General features: G+C 39.5%; 1 protein-coding gene across 2 annotated transcripts in view; it reads left to right on the forward strand.

Annotated features, from left to right (window-relative positions):
• The window catches only part of CABCOCO1 (ciliary associated calcium binding coiled-coil 1), a 207,172-nt gene that overhangs the window by 123,474 nt on the left and 65,100 nt on the right, over positions 1 to 18,598 (forward strand). The window lies entirely within an intron of this gene.

Genomic DNA, 18,598 nt, shown 5'->3' on the forward strand with positions numbered 1-18,598 from the left:
TTCATAGCAGTTCCTAAGCATAAAGCACCTCTGGTTTCTAACCTGTCTGTAACCATGGCTTTAATTTTTTTGTTTCCTTCGCTAATGAAAAGAAAAATCAAATCAATTTTATCAAGCTACTGGTAAAGTACAGAGAGCATTTACTGTAATTAGGACATTGCATTGCAGAAGTGAGCTGAAGAATCTTGTTAAATGTTATTGCTCTTAGCAAAGCAACTGCAGAAGTTGAAATGGAAATGGAATTTTGAAAAGGAGAGTGGAGTAATTTACTTAGCTGTTCAATCATGTTCACTGATGTACTCATGAGCTATGTTTTCATTTAACAAGTTGGGGTTTCTTTCTGCAGTAGAAGATTAGGAGAAATCTTTTATGTAAACCAGGGAATTCTACACTTGCCTGCTCTTTGTTTAGCAGCTGTACACCACCCTCCGTTCCTTTTGGCAGCAGATGGCATAATGTGGGTAATGGCGAGGTGCATGATGACAAATACCTTCATTGCCTCGTTTCCTATTGATTTCATACGCCAGATTCTTGAAACCACCACAGAGTAAACCCAGTGCTGATTAAAGTCTAATTCTCAATCCTTTTCAGGTTTATTTTTAAGGAATATAAATTTCCTTCAGAATAAGTCTGGTCCTTTGATCTTATCTATATGGATGTAGCCTGTATCATTAGTTCATTGAAACTGGGTGCCTATCCTCTTGGACATAAGAACTGCCACTGTTGATTGGATTACAAGATCGGAGCCTAAATAAGACCCCCTGTATTCTGCTGAGGAAATGTCATACCATGATCTGCTCATATATGGCACCATTTGGAAATTAATCTTGCAATCAAATTGAATCCAGGATTAGCTCTGAAACCCCTTTCTTGTATCTGACGCACATTACACTAACCTACATTTCTAAGAGCCATGCGGCTCCTTCAGGAAAGTGTAGTCATTGTTCAGTTGCTATCAGCTGGCAAACATACCATGGTAAAGGCTTGGCCGTGGCTCCTTCTTTCCTTGCTTCAGAACTGGTGAGAGCAAACCTGGCCTGCACTCAAGACAGAAACGATTACAGAGTTCATGGAATCGTTCAGATAAATTTCATTCTGCTTACTCGTTCACCGTGCCTGCTCGAGGCTTACTTGAATTCCTGACGGCACCTTGGCTGTGCGTGTGAAACCCCTTATTCCGCAGTGAGGAATTTAACCTTCTGTTCTAGCTTTCCTCCATGAGTAAGATTATATCCTCTTGTTAGCACAACTATGTAGCCACATAAGAGCCCCTGAGCAATGTACAATGCGGAGGTGGTGATTTTGTCTAAAATATTTTATTTTTTCATCTCTTACAGAAACATTTCCTTAGATGCCAAACTGTCTGTATTTTATAACATAAAAATCAAATGCAGGTTGGGTTGTGAAGAAACTTATCCCTATAGACACAGAATATAATGCTGAATATATGAACTGTCTCTCTCCTCAATATGTGGAGAATTTTGAAAGAAAAGGATCAAGCAGTTCTTTAAAGTTCAGATCCTGAAATCGATAAATTTTCATCTGTCTCCACCTGCCCTCCCCCACCTGCTATCTAATGATCTCTAAATATCTTTAGACAGAAAAATGCATTGTAGTATTTTGGACTGACCTGGTTTGAGGATAAAGTACACTCTGCAGAAGAAACAGGAAAAGAAAGTGAAAAGAACACAAAGGCAAACATTCAGGGGTGATCAAACATGCCGTATTTGTAGACAGACAGGATGTCAGGGTGAAATAGATTATGAAAGCATTAAGATCTGGCAATTGAAAGGAAAGAGTACTTTTGATAGTTAAACATTGAAACTTTATTGAAAAGGGGTTGGGGTTGTAATGAAAACAACATCTGGCTGTGATTGCTAAGATTTGATTGCAAGAGGGAAAACTGAATGATGTTATCTCACACTGATTGACATTAAAAAAAGCTTGAAAAAATGGACATTAAAAAGGAAAGTTAGACAGATGTAGCAAAGCAACAGCTGCTGGAGATGGACAAGCTTTCCCTGGGGACACATTGCCAAGGAAAAAAAAGAGCCTTATTCTGATTGCCTGCTGCTGCAAATCAGCATTACCTCCACTGAAGTCAAACTAGTTGTGCCAGTGCAAAACTGGCAGAAGATCAGAATCGGGTATCGAAAGCAAAGCAAAGTGATAGAATATGGCAAATTTCTATCAAGTATCTAATTAGCTTGGCATTATTGTCACATGTAGCTGAGTTTGTAACCAGGTTTATTTTTTATGATTGATGAACGTACTCAAACGTTGGCAGCATGGCTGGATATTCCACCAGGTGAAACATCTAGAAGGCTATTCTAGACATACAAAGCAAGAGGGGAGGGTAGGCACGGATTCCTCCTGTTGTGCAGGATCTTGGTGAGAGAAAATCAGCACTTGCCTATTCTCAGGGATATTTGGGAGGTAAGCTGGGCACAGAAGGAAGACGACTCGAGCCTGCTGTGCTCCTCATCTTGCTGAAGGCTCCTCAGCGATGGTTTCCACTGACGGTGTATGGGTGTTCCCCAAACCAGGATTGCCTGGCTTTGAGACCTACCCAGATCCCAAGCTCTGGAGCGCTCTCCAAGCACTGCAGCCCAATATGCTCATGCCTCCAGGCTGGAGGTGCACAGGCTGTTGGCAGAGCCATCTGTCAGGTTCTGGGTGTGCTGTTTGGACTAGAAAAAAGGCATGGCAGCTTCCTGCCGCTATCAGCTGTTATAGAACCGACACTAGTATCTGCTTTGCTGAGCTTCCCCCAGTGGGAGGAAGTCCTCACGTGTATGAGTTTCATTCCCAGCTGAGTTAAAATAAATAAACAAGTAAATAAAGCCTGCAAACAAGAAAATGTGCTTTCCAGCCAGCCTTCCACATTACGTTTTTCTAAACAGTTCTTTTGGTTTATAGGCAGTTTTTATTTTTCACTCTAAACTGTGACTGCGTGTTAAGGGATAGCAGCTTCTTAATAACTTTATTAACTTGGTCCAAAGATACAGGTGAGGGCCGCTGTGTTCTGGTGAATAATCCCTTATCCTCTACATCACGGACAAACACTGGATGCAAGACAAAGAATTAAAGTGAGTGTGAGCAGACTTATAAAGCTGTGGTAGGAAAAGCAGAATATGACAGAATTAGGAAGCGACAAAGTACTGGAAAATCAAAATGTATTTCCAAAACAATCTTTGAAGAGGTTGTTGGTAATAAGACTGTTTTAAGACTGTGTTTTGGGTTTGTGTCACACAAAAAATATGCTTGTAGCATTCTGCTGCAATTCAGAGAAAAAGGGCAGGAATAGAAATGGTTGGGAGAAGGTTGATTTCTAGAGGAGAATTTGTATGGTCTGCTATATAGAGCTATTTTGTGTTGCTAAAACCAAAATCAGAAATACACACACACACACACACACCGGTTCAGAGCAATTTATGATGTCTTCTCTCCTACTTGCTGGAATACTGTAAGCAGCCCAGAGGGACTAGCCCCTCAGCACGAGCGCAGAAAGTTAGCTGCCCCAAGCCGTGACAGTACCCTATTAGTGCTGCCCCACAAGCGCAGAGTAGCAGCACAGAATATAATTCTATTCAGTTTTATCTGCTCTCAGAGAAAACACAAGATTAAATAAGTCTCACCACTGCTAACTATTGGCTAACAGAAGAAAGGATGAATGCTCTGCCTCCCTTTCTCATCAGGCAGTTAACTGCATGCTTCCTTTGCCAACTAGATGTACTTTGTGCTTCAGCAAATTTCTTTAAGCTGACAGGAATAGAAGTAATGTGTCTCATCAATCAGGCTTTCATCCTGTTTCATCAAAGTTCTTAAGCTTTTTTTCCCCTGGATTTCTGATTTGTTTCTGAATCTTCTATCTCTTCCTCTTAGACCTCCTCCTAAGAATGTGGTGTGTGGTGGTTTCCTTCTACAGACACTAGATTTATGGGATTTATAGCATAGGGGGATCTGCTTTACAGTGACTATCAGCCCTTGGGTATCAGCATATGCTTTCTATGCAAAGGAAAAAGGAAATCTATTCACTTTCTGTATTGTGTGCTATTGTTCAAAGTGTGGTATTGAGATCAAGGGGGTCACCAAACTGAAAGCTATCACATAGTAGTGCTTTCTTGCTTTACAGACAGAAGACTTTCCAAACAGATTATTTGCCCTGGCAAGAAATAGCGAAAGCATGCATGAACCCTAAGTAAAGGATACTTTTCAGGAAACTAGTATCATTCAAGTAGTTCTGAGACTTTAGGTGGTAAGGTAACGGCACAAAATTAATCTCCTTCCAATCTGGATCTATTTATGCTAATTGATTTAGATCTGTTTTGTGATATCAGGAGGCAGCCATTGTATCTCGAGGCCTGGCATTTGCTTTAGTTGATTGTTTAATGCTGTCTGTAAGCCTGCCCTTTCTGCTTCTCTGAACTCCAGGATTCTCATCTTCAGGTTTATCACCTTCACAGAAATGTGTTATAATTGGGGTTTCTCTAAGGTGGAGTACACGTGTGGGAATCTGTCTGCTGGTCATCTCAGAATGTATCAAAATGGCCAAGTATCGGTAGCCCAGCATGTGCTCTCCCCACCACCCAAGCCCATGCCCAAGCGAATGCCAATCTGGAAATCCCAGATGGGATTCCTCTCCACGGCCCTGATCCCAAGCTGGCACCGCTGCCTAGCGCTGGCTTACACCCAGCTGGCTTGAAGTGCAACCAGGACTGCCTCTTTCCATAGATCTACCTTTACATGGTCTTACAGTTGGTCTATGATGGAAATAGGCCATTTTGATAGCAAATATTATTCATACAATGGTATTTCAAGTCACCATATTCTTTCTGACATTGCATGCTGCCTAACTATTTTCTTGGCTTTTACATGAAACTGTTTTTCTTTTTAATCATGTATCAAAGGTATCCATTTCTGCTGAATTTGAATTCATGGCTCACTTGGCTTTCATAGGAATCTAAAGAAATAGTGGCTGCTCTTGAAACATAATTTCAGTATTTACTTGCAATCTGAGTTTATTGCAGCTGGTGTCAGTCGTAAATTCTCTCAGAATTCCACCCCTAAGTGAAAAGCTTTTCAAATTACTGATTTCCATTTGCTGTGTTTAGTGGATGCGTCTGAAATAGTTTAGAACCTTGTAATTAGGTTCTAAGCAAAAATTCAGCTTTGTTTCATCAGGGTTGAAACGTGGAGAATGAATCTTGCAAGACCTATAATACATTGTCACCCAATGTTTGGAAGTAGTTTATAATTTCTTGCTTGTCTTCTGTGTCATGTACTTGAGGTCCCATCCCTTTCAGAAAGTCAGCTTTTTCTGTCTGCTTGCAATCATAGGGATTTTTTTTTTTTTTTTTAAATATGAGGGTAGTAGTGGATATCATGTCAGATTGCATTTGCTATTGCAGATTGCATGGTTATCATTGGGGAATTTTACTGCGTGGTGACCTAATTATTATTTTTAAAAATATATTTCTTAAAACTTCTTGTGGCAAAGGTTACCCCTTTTATTTCCAAGCACTGTCTAAAATAATGGATCCTTGAGCTGGGCTGGCATGTCTTGCTTATATTTAAAAATTAGTTGATAATAATTTTATGTATCATGTAAATCTTTAAATAATGAAGTGCTTTGGCATTCATCTCATGCAGTTTTATTTGCTTTCTGATGACAAACTAAACTGTCAGCAGTGTGTATAGCATTCCAAGTGCCCTCTACCATTCCAGCCTGATCTGCTTCAAACTCGTGTCGTTGTATTTTTAAATCAGGAATATAATATTAAAGCATGAATTGGAAATACCAACTTCTAAACACTTAACCCTTCCCAACGGGAATACCTGTGGGTTAAGTGTGGTTTTGGCGTAAAGAAGTGCTATTTTCCTATTGTCTCTTAAAGGACTTGTTCCCTGTTACTCCACAACTGAATCTGAGCCTGTTTGCAAGTCCCCACTCTTCTTTCCTTCTCATGTGCAATGATCTGTGACAATAGAAATAATGTTCAACCTTGTTTTGTCTTGTTAACAGCATGTGGTTAGAATATTGTACTGCCATTTCAGTAATATTTTTACACTTGTCCCCTACTGTCTTGGCTGGTTGCCAGTACAGTGATTTATGCTTTGTTTGCCTCCAGATGTGATTATTGCTTTTCTTTCCTGGATGGGCTATCTGAGTGAGTTCTTCACACATTAAAATGGTGGAGCTCTTAAAACAGGGACTTGCTTAAACTAACCTTCAGTGAAAATGAACTTGAAAAATCCTAAAGGAACAGAAAACACCTGGACAAAATTTCATTTCAATAAAAATTTTGAAACTAAATTATCTTGGCTTTAAATGTTGATGTAAGCTAGTAGCCTCATTCTTTTTAAATGCAGCCCTGGGCTGCATTTTCTAGTCAAGGGAAACTTTTCTATGACGTTTAGTATGTTCAGCAAAAACTCACACCTTTATAATGAAAAGACAACTTAAACAGCACATTTTTATAAGCCTTTGATTTCTTTCTTCTTTCAATTTAAAAATTACTTCAATGCCTACTTTAAGGTATGTTGAACCTCAAGGAAGCTAGAATTTTATATTCCTAATCAGTGCTGTATTCAGAGCATTTAACTTTCCAAGTATCTTGTTTCAAGTAAGACTCCCTTTTCCCTGAACCTTCCCCAAGTGTCTGCGGACAATAGTTGACCTAAACAAGTAAGACTGGGCATGTTGGAGGTGAACAGAACTAATCATGCTTTACTGAGCAAAGCAAAGGATTTTGAATTAAAAAAAAATATTTAGATTGCTGTCACACACCATCCCCCACTGTCCGTCATTGTCATCCCTGTCCCCATCCCCCCCATGTATGTGCTGCTGAGTTTCTTGGCTTTTAAACATGTATTGCCTCTGACTTCAGTATGGATGATATACTGATGGTATATATGGATGATATATATGGATGGCATAGTTTTCTATAAGATGTAACAAGAAAATGCATTATTAATTTGGAATACATATGAATGTCTTTAGAGGAAATTACTTGAATTCAGACATCTGGAAAATGAAAGCATTATGTATTGACCTAGCGTAATTTGCTACGATGCTAGTAATTCCCTATTCATTTGCCTTGGTACCAGTGAAAAGAGTTTTGTATTTAAAAACAGAACTGCTCGTACTATATTATTTAGAACAGTACTCCAAAACCAGAAATGACTAAGGAGAACCACTGCAGCTACATCAAATCAAGCAAGACACACTCCAATTCTTTTAAGTTGCTTTTAAGTGCACAGGGTCAACATGTATTCATTTGCAAAGGCATCTTCATTTCTGTAGCAACAGGAGGTAGATCACCTGTGTAAACTGACAGCAGTTAATGCAAAAATGTCCAACCAGCTACAAGAAATCGGTGTTTTTTTTACAGAGTAACTGTACTGGTTAGCCTCTGAAAGTCCCTGACCCAAGGCAAGAAGGACTTTTAAAAATTAAATAAATAACTGAAGAACATGAAATAGCAATGTGCACGTCTAGCTTGCAATTCTATTTATTAACGGCACTGCTTGTTCTTTAGAATCTGTTTGCGCTACCTTCAATTACTTGCTGAGAGCTGCTCAGATCTGGCCTCTGTGTCATTGTTTGTATTGCACAGAAACATGAATCAAGTCTGTCAGTCTTTTGATGTGTATGCTAAGTCAACAGTGCAGTCATTGTAAGTACTTATCAAAAACCCCTCCATGTTTTCCACCAACGAAGACGGAACAATTTTTACCCCTTTGCTTGTTGTTATCATTCTGTGGAAGATTCCTTTAAAAGTGGCATTTATTTGTCAGCTGGAAAAAATAATCTTGTCAGGTGTTGTTCTTAATTATAGATTTTGAGATTTATGAATCTTACATTTTATTTTTCACTTCAGGACATGTCGTCTTAAAAAGCATTAAGTAAATATTAGAGCTAGCGTGGCATTTTTATGTTTTCTTACTTCGGCGGTTACCTTATAACATTCCTCTACTTACAAGGAATCAGATCTAGTAGTAGTCCTTCCAGAAAGCAGAGGTTTGGACAGGTAGACATTTACTGAATCCCAAAATACAGTTAAATACAAGCTATCCTAATCTCTTTACAGAAGAATATTAAGCTGACATTGTCAGTTTAATTTCATCAAAGGAATAAATGTCCTGTTGCCCCCGGGACTCCAGGAAAAGGTATTTTGAGGTTTGGTCATTATGCCAGGCATAATAGTCTCTTTTCTTCTGAATCAGTGTTACAGTCTTAAAATAGGAAAAGCACCAGCGTACAGAAAATAATATAGCAAAAAACCCTTACACTTTAATTTGGGTTCCCTGTAATGGACGAAAGCTCTGAGACAGGATAAAAACTATGGTGGTTAAATTCCAGCACTGGAAATTAGGTCTTTGTTTCTTCATCTACTGTTATTAATCTGGCAGCTTTTATTAGACCCACAGGTTTGGTTCTGCACTCCCTAAAGTTTAAAGCAGTTCAAATCGAATAATCGATGCTGGTGTCATAGCTTAAGACCAAATGACAGTGCAGAGACTAAGCAGATTCAGATACCAAACTACCTCAATCATAGATATATGGCAGTTTTTGGAATTACACGTCTTCCTTCTGTGGAAGAGGTGGCTCAGTCCAGGAGAGATATCAGCGGGTTAGCTTAATTGTCCTAGCCATGCCACATGTCCTGCTTTAGGTATGACCATCCTCTTTCTCGCAAGCATCCCTAGAGACTGAAGAGATGGTCCCAAGACGTGTTGCAGGGCAGTGGGTCCCCTGGCTTCTCTCCCTGCGGGACTCCAGGCACTGTCAGTAACGGCATCAGGCAGGGAACACCTCAGGCTTGGCAGGCTCATGCTCACACTTGGCGCCTGAGAACTGGCTCAGTGTTGCTGGTGCTCACAGTCCGAAAGGTTCCCCACCATAAGTGATTTCTTCATTCTTATAACTAAATTACTCCTTAATGCTATAGGGTTAACTTGCTGCAGCAGGATTATCGCTCTAAAATTCTCTGCAGTGAATTTCTCAAATGTGTACTTATTAGATGCCTGGTATTAACCCTGGAATTACTGTTTTTAGATTCTTACCTACAGCCCATTGCTCTAATACCTAATAATAACTTTTTAAAAAATTATTATTTAATTATTTTTAATAAAAATAACTTTTTGTCCCTTTTCTTACATTTAAAACAAACAAGAAAAAGCTAACACATTGCTGCTAATGATACTTGCCATAAAGCTTCAGCTGTACACATAGTGCAAAAGAACAAAAAAAGCCTGCAACGACAACCACCCCCACATCCCGAATCCCACTGAAACAAAAAAATAACCCTGTGGCTTTATATCATGCAAAGGTTTCTCAATTGGATTTGATCAAATTTAGTTCCAGAAAGTTTCACAGTCGAGAGGAAAAAAAAAAAGTTACTCTGTTTAAAGCATATATATATATATATATAATTGATTCATTTGCATTTTTCTATCAATTATCTGTGAGTCATACTTATATCTTGGAATACAATACATAGGTGAGTCATACAGAGAAACAGCCTCTGCACAGGAAGTTACACAGCTACTTTAGAGTAACGCTGGTTTCCCAAATTGAAACAAAGGCCGGTCACTTGTAATCGCAGATAAATCTCCAGAGTTGGAGTACTTTTTTAGAAAACTCACTCCCTTCTGCGCATGCAAAACCAGAGCCTGATTCAGAGCACATGGAGTACACAACTACTAATTCCCATTAGCTCTGGTGGCCCAGGAAACCTCTTGGGCTCACCACTTCAGCTTAGGGTTTTTTCTAGAAACAAGATCTCTTGAAGTACAGCTTTAACTTTGGTGTTCTGTCTGAGCCTCCTTCCAGGGCTGTTCTCTCTTTCTTGAAGCTCTATGTGCATCTGAAGTCAGGTAGCTAGGTGTGAGACTTCACATCTGGTCCATGCAAACTGTTACTGAGCACCAACGATCTTTAGAAGTGGTTTGCTGAGAACAGCGGAGTCAGATGCATGTGGCAGGGCAAGGTCTCTCTCAAGTGGAACTGCCGGTGTGACAGCCATCCCAAATTCGACAGGAAGCCGAGCAGTATCTGCCTGAAGAACTGCAGTTACTGAAGCACACTGTCTAGGGAGATGGAATTGCTACTTCTAATACAAGACCTTTGATGAAGCAGTGTCCTTTGTACATTAATGTGTCCTCTTAAAATTTCTGGAGACTCAGAGAATAGCCTTGCTCTCTTCTGTATGAGACCATTGATCAAGACAGAAGAAATTAAGAGCTTCCTAGCTTATCCAGGATGCTCTGAATATTCTGGAATGATGGAAATGGTAGGGAGAGAGAGAAAAAATATCATACCAACAGCATCTGCTGACTGCCAAATGCATTGTAATTCCCTAGCCTTTGAAATAAATGCTATTCATATGCACTGCAAAGCCTGCGAGTGGAGGAACTAAACATACCAAGATTTGAAGCTCTGTACTCAAGAGGCTGGCTATCATTCAGACTGTGGTTTCTAAGTCCAAATATGAGTAAAACACAAGTTTTCCCAAATCCTGGAGACACAAGACTGCACACCTTTAATCACTGATATATAGTTTACCTGGTTAGTGTTTTTAGAGCATTAGTAACACGCACAGAGGGAAAACGGACATGCAAACTAGAGTATATGCATGAAATATCGGTGATTATGTTATATATGCATCTGAGAATTGTACTTTATTCAAGTCAGGATCTAATCCAGCTCCCATTAAGTCAGTGGGAATTTTGCCAATGAAAACAATAGTAACAGGATCTGGCCAAAATAATTTAATCCACCCTCTTCAGCTGCTGTGCTCACAGCAAGAATGTTGCCATTAAGAAGTTTATATGGACATAAATATTCACTTTAATTTCCTAGAGTTTGTCTACTTGCTTAAAATTGCATTTGTGATTAAAAAAAGAGCAACACAGTGTATTAGGGTTGCATTTTAATCACTATAAGTTCAGGAATAAATAGAAAAACAGCTTAAATATTTTATACAGGTTATATTGCAATCTTGAATTAACATTTTGGAGTTGTTTATTTCTTTTTCTTTCTCTGTTGGTTTATTTTTCTTGTGTTGGTTCAGATTTCCAAGCTGCTATGTGAGGGTGGCTCTGATGGGTTTGGATTTTTTTTCTCCTATAATTGCATTCTGGAAAATAGTCACTATGCATTCTGTATCACTGAATCACATCTTGCTTCATGCTGTGTTTCCAATCCAAGAGGAAGAAAGGTTTAGGGGTGTATCATACTAAGACTATGTTTAATAGGCTTCTACAAACCTTTGGAGGATGCAAAACACTAATGCAGGGAGGTTTCCAATAGCTAAAGAGTTTCTGAAACCAGTATGCAAAGGTTTACAAAACCAGACCCTGCTCATCAGTGCTGCCTGTTGCCTGCGAACTCCATTAGGAGCTGCCCAGACCAGGAATTGCTCAGGTTTAGTTCCTTGGCTTAGAAGCTCCTCAGGGAGGAGAAGAGACCTTGTTTGGAGACCTGGTGGCTTGTCCCCCTGTGCCTGGCATCTGTTCAGAGCTGACTACTCTTAAGAAGCTCTGCAACTCCATGCCCTTCTTTCTCCTCCCTTTCCAGAGTACAACCCTGAGTTGTGAGCTGTGCAAACACTGCAGCAGCAGTCAGCCCTTCACAGTGAAGGCAAGCACTGATATGCTCTAATACAGGCTTCCAGGTTTCTCAGAAGTATGGGGAAAATATAGTTCTACTGTGGGCTGGACATGGAAGGGAAGAGTTTGGGAATCTGTAGAGGCTGATCCAGAGTGGAAACAGGTGAGTTAGGGGCTGTGGCAGCTGCTTTTGCTGCTACCAGGATAACTGCTTCGTTTTACAACCTGCACTGTGCCCATCTACAGACACTACTGCAGGGATCCGGTATCATTATTATGCCTCCTGAAATTGCCACTTAAAGCATTCAGGTTTTGAAACACTTGTCTGGTTTGTTTCCATGACAGCTTGGGACTGAAGGGTGGCAGAAGCAAACTAGACAGTATGCATAGTGGTTGCCATTTAAGAGTAACCATGCGTCTCATAGTACCTTGCGCTGTCACCGCTTCCTGATCTAGCCAACTTCAGTGCGGATAACTGTACCTTCCGTGCCTTCCCTGCCTCTCTTCCCTTTTTTCTCCTGATGTCCCCACAAACTTGTAATATCATCTTGTCCGACCTTTGTTACTATAGTTAAAAAGTCACTGAAAATTCAATTCTCCTTCTTCTTGCTCTCCTTCTCCTCTTTTTCTCCTTTGAGTCTAGCTGTACTTCCTCTCCTGTTTCTGAATCCTTGAAAATCTTTGGAGGTTAAACTAAGCCCAAAATGTACCATGCATCCATTTTAACACCCTTTATGGTCGCACAACAGTGTCTAGTATTATTAGGAAGTCTGTTGATTTTCCTCAGCTTTAAGTACGAAGCAAAACAAAACTTTCTCGGTGAAGCACGGTCCGGGTGGAGGGGAATGCAGGAGCTAATAACGTGCCTACAGTGTGCACCACCATGTACACACGTTTTAGTTGCCTAATGACATCACTGAGAAATTGTGTACCTTGACCCCACCTGCTCACAAGCCAAACTTTAGATTCACTTTTGGATTTGCTCTGTTTTGTATTCTTGCCAGAGTCTTGGATGAGGTCTTGGTGGTGGTATCTGCACCCTTCTCTCTGCCATTTCTTCTGACTTTGATATTGTGGCTTGCTTTTCCTTTCCCCTCATTGTCTAGTCTTGGTTTCTATGACTATCTCTGTATTGCAGTGCACAGATGTGCAGTAGCTATGTATTTTTTTAGAGTATTTTTTAAAAACATTAATATTATAATTGCAAAGGCTGTTACCCAGGAAATATTTGGATCATTTCACAGTGGATATCTGAATCCTATTAGTGGGTAGTGAAGGTTACAAAATTCTCATACCATCTCCTAAAAATATTTGGAAGGATTTTATGTGTGTCTCTGCAAAACCATTTAATTTTGCATTCTGACTGTCTGGTTATAAAGTTGATTGTATATTAGATTTGGTTTATAAAAAAGAGAGAGCAAAATTCAATGGATTGAATTAAAATCCTGAATAGGAAATAAGATATAAAAACATCCCTCCTGGATATACTGAGTTATGAATTATGTGACTGAATACTATTTTCTATCTATATTTAATGAATTATTTATTCCAAACAGATTAATTACAAAGATGACTCTGAAGACAAAACAAGATTTCTCAATGTATAGTTACTTGATTTTGGGTGCAGTGGTGGGTCTTTTGATTACCTAATCTATTGAGAATCCATGAATCTTTATTATACTACTTAATGGCCTAGAAACACATTACAACAGCATAGTAGCTTATTTATAGCTATATAAAGTTGAATTACTTTTAATGATACATTTGCATACAATTATTGCAATCACACTGAAATGGAACAGCTACCCCAGCACATTCTTGAGACTTTGACTGAAGAACTCTGAGGATTTCCCTTTGCAGCTGCTGGAAAAAGTAAAGTTCTGACCCGTTCTCCAGTATGCGGTACGTGCACTACCACTGCTGCTGGAAGGAGGGAGCCCGTGTTGTTCCAAAGCAAACTGTAAACACCAGTTCCCCTGAGAAGTCCAATAGGCTCAGTGCAAAATATGAGTAACTAATGTTTTCACGGATGTCAGCTCTCATAGTAAGTCTGTTTTCTATTTCAATTAATATTTTGCATAAATCAGTGTCTCAGTAAAATAAGCAATACCAGACTGAAAAGAACACAAGGCAACTGTAATTAAGCCACATGTTTAGTAATGTGCTGAACAAACAATGGAAAAAATTACTCTTTGGTTACTAAATCAATTGTAATCAACCTCATTCCACCCACTCATCCACCTCTTTGAGGGGATAATACAGCTGTAGATATCAGGAACATATCCAGCAACTAAATTAATAAAACAAAATTGGTGGTTCAGCTACACGTGTTGGCATGAATGTATTACTCCCTACAGCTTTATCTCTACAAACATCTTTTTGCTCCCAGAGGGCACTTTAAAATACATACCATTAAAATAAATATAAAGAAATTACTCAGCCTTGTAATTATAGCATCTTTTAAGAGTTTCTCTGCCTGTTGCCAAATAGTTTGAAATATGATGGATTATTGCTAACAAACTATTTATCTCCCATAGTCAAATATAACCTATGGGCTTATATTGCTTTACTCTACATCAAGTGAATACGGCTTTCAGAAAGTTTGGTGTCAGTTTGCTGTCAGGCAGCTTGTCAAGCTCAAAACGGTCACATAAGATAGGGGATTCAGTGGCGCAGTGACTACCATCAAATGGTATGGGATAACAAGTCAAGGATTCTGCCACTTTGATGTAAATACAAGATAGTGCAGGGTCCTCATTCATCAAACCTTCCCTAACAGATGTGGCAGAGGAAAGGCATTTCCTGCTTACCAGAGTGAGGGGGAAGATGCAAAGGGGCGGGTTTAACATCATCTGTAGCCTGAAGCCAAAAATTACATTTTTGTTAGCTACATGGAAGGCTTGGCAACTGGTCATGGCTGCTGACTGTTCTGCTTTGGTGTATTGCTTGTTCCTGCCAAAAAGGAGTGATGCTGATAACTGATAAAAAAGTGACCGCTCAATGTACATGTGTTTGCAACAAGGAGCAAGGCAGCATCCTTCCTGCAGGAGAGGGAAGTCATTGTTTAAGGCAGTGATACTCATGCACCCAAGGCAGCTCTGCTGCGGCTGTCTGGAAGCTCGTGTGGACAAAACTGGACCACAGGCTGAACCCTGACATTAATTTTGAAATGTGTTGTAACACACAAACATTGCTGGAATACATATACAAGCTTTCGTAAACCTTGCTAACTGCAAAGGGGAAGTCAGCTGTCTTACCAATGACTCTAGATTTGTTTATCTGGCAAATTGCTGTACTCGTGTATGATGTGAGGTGTTTGGGAATTCATCTCAGGTGAAAAGCATGCAGAAAGTGTGCTTAATGCTTTTATCTTATTAACCTGTAACTATTAGTCAGTGAAGTGTTTAAAGAGCTAAGAACTACTTAAAAATAAAGGACGTCACCTTGCCAGCTCTTTGGTAGTCTTCAAAGAGCGGAGATGGCTTATGGGCATGAAAGAGAATGAAAGAAGCAAAGTTTCTAATTCCTGGGCTGAAATTCCCTGGAGGTGCTTGCCTAAAGAGGGAAGATACACATCCCCAGAGCCTATTCCTTAAAAGAATACAAAACTGCATTACTTTTCTCTATTTCTTATGTAAGATTCCACTAATCAGGATTTCCTGGAGAAATGAATGTCAGCTAAATCTTAATTTTTGTGGGCTTCCCACACAGCAGCGATTATTAAATCCAATAAATACCTCCTACAAATCTGGATGTGCAATGCTAAAAGAGTAATTCTTATCGTAGGGGAAAAAAAACTTTATAGCTTTACTTGTGGTTTATAAATATTAAAGAAATATTTTTTAGTAGATCCTTGTAAACTTAGAAGATATCTAGAAAGTGTATGTAATTACTGCATAATGAAATCAAGAATTTGAAGGAAGTGGAGACAAATCTTGAAAGAAAATTTAAGTTTGCATGAAAGGTTCAGATACACAACTTTGGTGATTTTTAAAACCACTTTCAGGTCTAAGTTACATTAATGCCTTGATGCTTTTGAAAATCTTAGGTGCCTATTTTTATATTGAAATCACTTGTTAAAACTCTGTTAGTGGCTTGACCAAAACCACAAAAATGAATGAGAGGCAAAGTTAAGAGCTGGAAATTAAAGTCCTTATTTTCATTTTTAAGACCATTATTCCATAATTAACCTGTGTGTGTGCTGGAGTGATTTTGTTTAGCTTTCTTGACTCCAGAGATACACAAATGTTACCCACCTAACTGTCCTGAGATGCCAGTATGTTCAGCTTTGAATATTCAGTGAAATTGTGTCATAAGATCTGTGAGTGATGATTAGACACCAGGCACAGGCATCCCTGGACCCTGTGATCTTCTGTTAGTAACTAAGTAAGCTGAAGTGCCAACTGCAGCAGCAAGCTTGTGCTCTCATTCACCTGCTTTGAATGTTTGGTGGTGGAGGCTACAGCAACAGCTAGATAAATAAAACATTAAACTACAGAGAAAGCATAATAGCATGGAAGAGTTGTCCATGGCTGTGGCTGTATTCTCACATCTTCAGTGGGAAGTGGAATAGGACAGGTGCTCTACAAGCCCATTTATTTCTTTCAGCATTGTTATCTTAGAAGGTAGTCAGAATAATACAGAGCGTGCAAATAATCCTGGCATGGGAATGCAATGCTACTCCCTTGGTGTAGCACTGCTCTTCTAGGGGTAGGGAGTTGGGTTCAACAATGTAGATGCTGCTGCACTATGGCAAGACAGGTTTACTAACAAAAAGCAGCTGGCCAAGGCAGGAGCCCAGATAAGTATGACTTTCTGCACTGTATAGGCATTATAGGCAAAGGCTTAATAATAAGCCCAAGTATTCTCACCAAACCTGAAGTCATTCCAGAGCGAGAAGCAGCCTACCACTTCTTTCATTCCGCCTTTACGTTATTGGCAAACAGAGAGTATGTGAAATAAATATTGTGACCATATGAAATAAATCCAGGTGAACCTGCATCTACAAACTTATCATATGTCAACTTGGTTGAGATGTCAGTTCTGTGAGTTGGTAGAAGTGGTCACATTTGGTTTGGCGTCATCAGCTGGCGAGGGGTGGAATGTACTGCTAGCAATCGCTTCCTGTTCCATTTACAAAAGCAGTGCCAAGAAGTGCTCATGCAGCTGAAGGATGGGAGGCTGAACGAGATGTGAGTCAGTCCCTGAGTCAGCTATCCACCAAACAGCCAGAAGCTGCTTTACCATGTATTACTGCCAATGCACTTGAGAAGTGGATACCACCACTCTAGAAGGACACTGGTCACTGCTGGAGAGGGGGGATACTGAAGAAGCCATTACACCTTGCTCCCTGGCACCCTGCTAGTGGGTGGCTGTAGGGCCGCTCTACCACAGCTCCTTTTGGCTTTCTTAAGCTGTGCTTCAGCCCATTTAAAACCTTTGTGTCTTATGGTAGTACAGGCACCATGGAGTGAGGGATGCTTAGAGGAGCATTCAGTCTCTCCCAGCTAGACTGGCAGACTGAGGTGGGGTATTAGCTACCTCCTAGTAGTGGAAATGGTGTCCTACTGAACTCACATAAAGCTCAGTGGTCTTACAGTGTGTTTAGTATGAATCAAATGTAAGTAAAGGATAAAGAGAAAAGAGAACAAATGTTGACTTCATCAAGATATGTAACATGTCAAAACCCAGGAGAAAAATTGGCAGTAATGATCTAGCAGATGAAAATAAGTTGCTTTGCATTACTAATGGACAGTTTACATTACAAAGCCACTATTCCATATTACACGATATGCATATGTTATATAATGTCCTCCCTATCTCGAGTGGATAAATAACATTAGCACGAAGCTGAGATGATTTATGGCAAGAATGAATCTCTCTCTATTACCCTTTTTTCTGACTAAGTTTCTATAAGTATTTCTATCACGTATGAACTATTTCACTGGCCAAGCTAATTCCTGGAGTAACTCCCTTGGCTCCAGTGGAAGCATTCCAAAGATGATTTTGTAGCTGTACAGTAAAATAGGTCATACATTGAATAGATGGACGTTATAAAACAAAGTACTTGTGCTAATTGGCAATGGCATCATCCCATCACCCCAGAGCAAGTGGATTGCTTCTAGCCTCCATCACAGCTCTCTCTCTCTGTTTCTTTTCTTTTTCTGTTGGTTGTATTCTAAAGCAACTAGCTCCTTGAAAAAGTGTTTTTCCTTTCGTCTGCTTTCTGCTTATGTTTTCAGTGATACTAGAAGCTAGTAGGACTTTGCTTGTTCTGATAGAAGTGTACCATTGTACTTAAACTGCCCGTCATCTTGCAACTGAAGATCTCGAAGCGTATTACCAATCTTATGCCTCATAACACTCAGAAGGTAAATAGGTACTTTTATAGATATTAAATAAACAAGAAGTTAAAACTCTGTCTTGCCTTGAAAATTGCAATGGGTTTAGAGTGTGTGAATGTTGGGAATGGTCCTTGTACATTCACATACCAGTTGTTCTTTCTGGTGGAAATCTGACCATTGCTTGGTGGACTGTGCATCTAAAAGGACTTTGCATTGTGGGTGGAGGTTACATCAGCACACTAGCGGCTTGTGTGCGGCCCTGGGTCTGTGGCAATAAGCTGTTACATTTCTTCCTAACATATTTCAGATCACTGCAGAATTATCACATCATCACACAAATGATCAGTGCACTTTTGAATCCAGGAGGGAACCAAATACAAAAGGAAAGTGCATATGTGTAATTTCAAAATTTGAAATGTGAGTTGCGGCTAAAAGGCTCATAGGAAAATCCTGCTACATACTTAGGTGACAAAAATGTCTTTACAGTTTTAAAATTTCAGATCCATTTTTTTCAGAGAGCTCAGCAACATTAATCAAGATTAAAAAAAAAAAAACAACCAAAGTTGTGTTAATTATGCATGTACAAAAGTCCAGGAAATGTGCAAAATCTTGAAATTATGAGAAGAGAGTTTGATGTT

This window comes from Falco punctatus, assembly GCF_963210335.1.
Source record: "Falco punctatus genome assembly, chromosome: 9".
NCBI lineage: Eukaryota > Metazoa > Chordata > Aves > Falconiformes > Falconidae > Falco > Falco punctatus.